We start from the raw sequence: 7,815 nt of genomic DNA, 5'->3' as shown, positions 1-7,815 counted from the left end.
TCATATTCCCATTACTTCACTGTATATGTGCATGATTACTAAACAGTGGAGTTGTTTTCTCATTATGGTGTTATATTTAAACATTGAATGAAATATAATCCTGTGAAGCAAGGGGAAATGATTGACAAATGAGAATGACTAGGTGCTCTGGCTTCAGTAGTCCCTAAACATTTGCATATCATCAGATTTCAGAGCCTTTCTTTAAAGACTAACTTACCACTCCTTTCATCATAGGGCATTCTTTGCTCATTGGGTAGGGAGAAATCTCAAAAGCCACTGTTAACTAACAGCAAATGAAATTGAGCTTTTCCAATTCTCTGTTCCGGACAGGGGTTGCTGAAAAGGAGATTTCTATAAGGTAGGAGATCATTACTAATTTACCTTACAATAAAATTCTAGGCTTCAAAAATCATGTCAATACAACTGGCCTTGCAAACATAAGAATATAAATAAAAATTATGGAAACACGCAATTGATAGAAAGTGGTTGTTGCTCTCTGGTATTAAATCTATTTTTGTATTGATGTTTTTTAATGTAGCATGATATGGTATGAAGTTTGGAATCACTGCGAATTTTGAAATTTTAGTAAATTATGTATACCTCTGAAATAAGTGGCATAAGTAAATTCTATAGAGTTATATTGATACTATTGAAGTGAATCAGTATACTTTTTGTTTCTATGTAATTTTAATCCCTTTTCAGAGAAAATATACAATGAAATTTTTAAAAATCAGATTTTGTTTACATTATCAGTGTTGAATATCTACATCTTAGATGATGGTAAATGTTAAAGTGTGGTTCTATCATAACAACTATCTGGTAAAGAGAAAAGTTGTTTTGCTATTGTAAAGTATATTATGCCTCTATTTTAAGAAACAACTCTGAATAATAGTTTAATATACTATTAGCTTCCTATGATGGGATTAGTGGAGTACAGCACTTCTAGTATACATTTCCTTGGTTCTCTAAAGGACATATTTTATGAATAAAAATTAGCTTCTAGCTTAAATTTGACCTTCAGATATTTTAGACAGAAAATTTTTTTTGTGTGTATTGTGTTCTTTTTACCAGTGTTCAGGCCAATCAATAAAGTCACCTATTTGAATGCTAAAAACTATTTGCATTACAAAATTTATAAAGGCATTTTTTTCTCCACTTTAGAGAAACCAAGCTTTTCTAATAAAATATGTGCACAACAAAAAAGGATAATATCAGGCTTCTGTGAAAATGAAGCCAGGTAATCATAAAACAGAAAAATCTTGGATGATCTAAGAAATCAGTTTTTCTGAAATTTTCATTTTATTTATCCCTCTTTTTTCTTTACCCATATATCCACCGGCAAAAATTCAAATGGAAACTTACTGCTATGAATTATTATAATATTAAAAAATTAAACAGTATGTAAAGTCTTATTTAGTTAGGTCAAATGTAGAAGCCATAACACCCTTTATTATTTAATGAAGGATAAACAGTTGGTTGCTCTTTTCTATTATTGAGATTTGTGAAGTCTTAAGCAAGAGTTCATACTATAAAATAAACTATATTTTCACTTAATTACAAATAAATGACATTTGCTATAATCTAGTTTAACTGAGATGATTTATAAGCTTTGAAATCTGAGGGTTTTCATAATCTTCTTCTGAATATTTTAATTTAGATTGCACAATGAACCCCACAGATCTTTATGTGGTTAAATTACTTGAGTTACAATGTTTATACAATGCCATTCTTTGTCCTTGGTCTTTGGGGGGATATTATGTAACAACACTGTTCCGAAAGAACTGCTAGTTTTCATGTGAAGCATTAACCTCTTGGTACCTTTTTCAGGGACAGACTCCCTATGTTCTTCTTTAGATTAACAACACACTTGATATGTATAAGATATCTCTTTGGGAATTTTCAGCTTTTTCTAGGAGTACCCTAAAATTTTTTCCAGAGCTACTGTCACAGAGATTCCCATGAGCTTACCCTGAATTTCTGAAATTGGTTTTAGATTGGGTGACAAGAAGAGAATATAACTAATTCCTGAGCAGAAAATAATGATTTAAAAACTGGTGTCACAGGTATAATTCCCTCTCTTTCCATGTGTCTGTACATCACACCCACGAATTGATACCTTATTCAATGATACTGCAAGGAGATTTCAGCCCAATTTCAATAACATGCTGTATCCCTCTTCAGAGTCTTTGCATCTGATGCATCAAGTCAAGATCACAAACTATTCTATGATGAGTATCACATAAACATGTACAGATTACTTTGGACAAGTGTTTTTTTTTTTTTTTTTTTGCACTTGCTTGGTCATGTGGTAGAATTGTTTTCCTTTTGCTTTGGGGAATTTGCCAACTCTGCTATAGGGTATGAACTAATTTGCACTCTCCAATATAATAGTTTCTTTCTCTCCACATCTTCAGCAGCATTTGTTTTTATTCCTAACGCATGACATTCTTGTCGGTATTAGGTGATTTCTTTTTGTCTTCATTTGCATTTTTTGATAATTAGTAACTTTGAGCACTCTTTTGTAGTACCCCAGAGCCAGAAAAGAATTTGTTCATATAACCTATCCATTTCTATTTTATTTAATTTTTAATAAAGACTTTATTTATTTTCCATTTTGTTGCCCTTGTTTTTTATTGTTGTAGTTGTTATTGACATTGCCGTTGTTAGATAGGACAAAGAGGAATGGAGAGAGGAGAGGAAGACAGAGAGGGGGAGAGAAAGACACCTGAGGACCTGCTTCACTGCTTGTTTTCACTGTTGTTTTCGCCGGGCTATGTTGTTTTCGCCTGGCTGGCTTCATGGGCTGATAACAGACGACCAGGAACTCATGGTTGAGCTGTAGGCAGTATCTCTTTATTCATGCAGGACGCAGCACAATCTAAGCCGAGCTAAGCTAAACTAACACTACAAACAATCTTGTCCTTATAAATATACTAGCCCAGTAAGGTGGAAACAGGATGCGACGCAGAGAGGGTGGAGAGAAAAGTGACTGGTGAAAATCAGTGTGAGACAAGGAGAGGGGGTGGAGCAAAAACATATCATGAACCAGTGGGGATTGAACCAATGCCCTGTAGTGGTTATGTAAATAGAATACAGTGGTTATGTAAATAGAATACAGTGTTAAGCAGGGGGTATTAAACCAATGAAACAGAAGGGGTCTCATGCATACCAACATGTTCATATAACCTATCCATTTCTATTTTATTTAATTTTTAATACTTTATTTATTTTCCCTTTTGTTGCCCTTGTTTTTTATTGTTGTTGTAGTTATTATTGTTGCTCTTATTGACATCGTCATTGTTAGATAAGACAGAGAGGAATGGAGAGAGGAGAGGAAGACAGAGAGGGGGGAGAGAAAAACACCTGAGGACCTGCTTCACTGCTTGTGAAGTGACTCCCCTGCAGGGATCTCTTCCCCTGCAGGAAGACAGGGGCTCAGACCAGGATCATTATGCCAGTCCTTGCACTTTGCACCACTTGCACTTAACCCGCTGCACTATGCCCAACTCCTTATTTTATTTTATTTATAAAAAGGAAACATTGGCAGAACCATGGGCTAGGAGGGGTAGAACTCCACACATTCCCATCACCAGAACTCTGTATCCCATCCCTTGATAGCTTTCCTATTCTTTAACCCTCTGGGAGTATGGACCCAAGGTCATTGTGGGATGCAGATGGTGGAAGGTCTGGTTTCTGTAATTGCTTCCCTGCTGAACATGGGCGTTGACAGGTCGATCCATGCTCCTAGCCTGTCTCTCTCTTTCCCTAGTGGGGAAGGGCTCTGGAGAAGCAGAGCTCCAGGACACATTGGTGGGGTTGTCTGTCCAGGGAAGTCCGGTCGGCATCATGCTAGCATCTGGAACCTGGTGGTTGACAAGAGAGTTAATATACAAAGCCAAATAAATTGTTGACTAGTCATGAACTAAAAGCCTAGAATAGTGCAGGTGAAGTGTGGGGGGGCTTTTCAACTCACAGAGCCCTGGGTTCAACGAAGGCATCAGCCCTAGGCTCTGGAGTCTCTCACATGATGAATTTGCATGTGGCCAAGGGCCCATCTCCACAAAATAAGGTGTGGTGCTCAGCTGGGTATAAGAAATTAGATTTGACTTGTGGGTTTTATTTCCCTGAGAAACTATGATTATACTAATTTACCTTTAGAAAATGTTAAAAGAGTAAACTTTAATTAATAGTGATAGTAATGATAATTTGCAGCTTTCTTCAGAACACTGATCTGACCACAAACGAGATTATATTTTGTTCTGCACACTACTGTTTGAGGAATATAAACTGAAATGTTTTTTGAGTAGCTTACCCAGGATAGTGGAACAACCAAAAATTTAAACATTTAAACGCTTTAATTTTTTAAATGCTGTTACATTAAATATAATACATACATTACATGTAAACAAGCACTCTTCTGAATAGAAAAGAGGACTAAAAGTTGGCAACCTACTATACTACCTGTCATCATTTGGTACAGATGATAGCAATGAGACAGGGTTGTCTATAGGAAGCAGATGTGTACAGCCATCAATTAACAGGATTGTGGCTGTTACTACAGGTTAAGCTAGTTAATGGCTTAATTCTTAGCATGAGGGAGAGAAAAAATGTTTATAAAGCTAAGTATATTCAGTGTAAAGAAGTTCCTATTTCGGGAGTCAGGCATTAGCGCAGTGGGTTAAGCGCAAGTGGTGCAAAGTGCAAGGACCCACGTAAGAATACCAGTTCGAAACCGCGGCTCCCCACCTGCAGGGGAGTTGCTTCACAAGCGGTGAAGCAGGTTTGCAGGTAATTTTTCTTTTTCTTTTTTTAATAATTTATTTCTTTATTGGGGAATTAATGCTTTACATTCAACAGTAAATACAATAGTTTGTAAATGCATAACATTCCCCCCCTATTTCAACCCCCACTATTTCATTCATCATTTTTCATGGACCTGTATTCTCCCCACCCACCCACCCACCCCAGAGTCTTTTACTTTGGTGTAATACTCCATGCAGGTAATTTTTCTATCTTTCTCTCCCTCTCTCTGTCTTCCCCTCCTCTCTCCATTTCTCTCTGTCCTATCCAGCAATGACGACAACAATAATAACTTCAACAATAAAAAAACAAGGGCAACAAAATGGAATAAATAATAAATATATTTTTTAAATGAAAGGAAGAGTTTATCAAATCAGAGGGAACAAAAAAAGAGAAAAGTTGAAAATTAAAAAGGCGAGGGGCAAAACGCAGGTGAAATCACAAAAAAATCCTTCAGTCAATATCCAACAATTACCTAGGAAGCTAACAGTCTAACACAATAACAAAGATAGCCTGTAAGTCAAGTGAGACTAGGGGAAGCAATACCTCATCCCAGCCAAATTGTCCCTTGTTGCTGCCTTTGGCTGAAATACAGGGAGACAGCTTTAGATGACTCCCCTCTGATTTCCGACACAAGCTTCCCTTTTGGAGTGTGGCTTGGTGATTTTAACTCCACAAGTGGGTGGACCTCTTGTTGGGTTATTCAAGATTTTGCTTACTTTATCCTTTAAGCTCCTTTTTGCTGGTTTATATATTATATTTTTGAAATGTTGCAGAAATTATTGCCAAACACATAACCAAAACCAGCTGTGAAAAAGAGACTTTACTTCATACTGGTAGACTAGAGAAGCTGAATAATTTCAGAAAGATTCTCTGCCCCAAAAGAGGAACAGCATGTTACATTTCCATTACAAATGAGCAGGACAAATGAATTAGTTTTCACAGAGATACACACAAGACAAATGTTACTTTGACACAAATATTTGATGGTTTCTGGTCTAATATCTGGTCTTTGATCCATTTGAATTACTTTGTGTGTGGTGAAGTGTAGTGGACATTCTTCTACATATTTCAACCCCTTTTAAAAATTTATTTATTTGATAGAGAAAGCCAGAAATTGAGAAGGAAGGGGGAAAGAGAATGAGAGAGAGAGAGAGAGAGATCTGCAGCCCTTACTACACTGTTCATCATTTTCCCCCTGCACATGGGGACTAGGGGTTCAAACTCAGGTCCTTGTGCATTCAGCCATGTGTGCTGGACCCTCAACCAATTTTCTGAACACTATTTATTGAAGATACTGTGCTTTTCCCATTCAATAGCTTTGGTAACTCTCTCAAATATTATCCATATATGTGGGAGCTTATTTCTGGGCTTTCAATTCTATTCCATTGTTCAGGATGTAGATTTTTGTTCCAGTACCAGGCAGTTTTGATAACAATAGCCCTGTAATACATTTTGAGATCTAGGAGTGTGATGGGAGTTCTGTTCTTTATTCTGAGGATAGTTTTGTCAATTCTAGGTATTTTTTGCTTCCAAATAGGATTTGTAGCTTAGTTCCATTTTGCTAAAAATTGGATGGGACCTTGTGGGAAATTACATTAAATTTTTATATGGCTTTGGGTAGGTTATTCATTTTGATGATGTTAGTTCTTCCAACTCACTACACTTTTTGTGTCTTTCACTTCTTTTTCTACATTTATTTCTAGATATTTTATTGTTTCTTTGCTGTAGTAAAAAGGATTGATTTCTGGTTTTATTCTTCTGACCTAGTGTTTGCATAGAGGAATGCCACCAACTTCTGTATGCTAACTTTGTAGCCTGATACCTTACCTTTGCCTGATAATTTCAAGGAGCTTCCTGCTGGATTTTTTACTTTTTTCTATGTATAGTATCACAGCATCTTCAAATGAGAATTTTCTTATCTCCCAGTCATTGTATCTCTTAATTCCTTGCTCCTGCCTGATTGCTATGGCAAGAACTTCCAACACTGCTGAATAGTAGTGGTGATGGAGGTAGCCCTGTCTAGTACCTGAGATCAATCTGAGGGGGAATGCTTCCAGTTTTTCACCATTAAGTATGATGTTGGATGTAGGTTTGTTATGTATAAATTCCACTATGATAAGGAATTTTCCATCGATTCCAATTTTTGTAGTGTTTAGGTCATAAAGGGATCATGGATTTTGTGAAAGGCTTTTTCTATGTCTATTGATATAATAACATAGTTTTTATTCTTGTTTATTGATGTGGTGAATCACACTGATTGATTTACATATATTAAACTGACTTTGTATTCCTAGGATAAAACCCACTTTGTCATGATGCACAATATTTTTAATATACTGCTGTATCTAGTTGGCTAGACTTTTGTTCAGTATTTTAGCATCAGTGTTCATCAGATATTTGTCTTAGTGGTGTGTGTGTGTGTGTGTGTGTGTGTATTCTTTTGGTATCAAGATGATGTTCACTTTATACAAAGTGGAAGGGAGTATTCCTGAGTCTTCAATCTTTTGGAAGAGCTTTAACATTAGAGGTATTAATTCTTCCCTGAATGTTTTGTAGAATCCATCTGTAAAAACCATCTGCAAATCTGTAAAGCCATCTGGTCCAATAGTTTTATTTATGAAAAGTTTTTGATAACTGTTTCAATTACTTTGGCTGTGATTGGTCTGCTCATATTTCCTAGTTCCTCTTTGAGTAATTTTATGTATCTGAAAACTTTTATTTCTTCCAGGTTCTCCAGCGTGGTTGCGGTCCTTAAATGATGCTTTAGATTACTGTGGCATCTGTTATATATCCTATTTCATTTATTAGGTACTTTAAGGTGTCTTCTTAGTTCTTTATACTTTCTTGCTTCATTTTTTGATTCACTGCAAATTATTGTGCACTTTTCCTTAAGGTATATATTTCCCCCTAACTTATGGATACTTGTACATATGCCCTATCTCATGGGCCTTGGTCTATATCTACGTTTCGATGTTTTGTTAGGAAGTTTTGCCACTCAAAATGGAGTTAAGG

The 7,815-nt window shown here is 36.1% G+C and overlaps 1 protein-coding gene across 2 annotated transcripts in view; it reads left to right on the top strand.

The window, feature by feature from the left end:
• Positions 1-266: 266 nt before the first annotated feature.
• OTOL1 (otolin 1) overlaps positions 267-7,815 on the top strand; it is a 30,313-nt gene continuing 22,764 nt past the window's right edge. For both annotated transcript variants that reach the window (XM_060202424.1, XM_060202423.1), the window contains exon 1: positions 267-358. The gene's annotated coding sequence lies outside the window, so the exon portion shown is untranslated. The remainder of the gene's footprint in view (positions 359-7,815) is intronic.

Source organism: Erinaceus europaeus, chromosome 12, assembly GCF_950295315.1.
Source record: "Erinaceus europaeus chromosome 12, mEriEur2.1, whole genome shotgun sequence".
In the NCBI taxonomy this organism is placed as follows: Eukaryota; Metazoa; Chordata; class Mammalia; order Eulipotyphla; family Erinaceidae; genus Erinaceus; species Erinaceus europaeus.
Note: the sequence above shows the minus strand (reverse complement) of the source record. Positions and strands in the feature narration are given on the sequence as shown.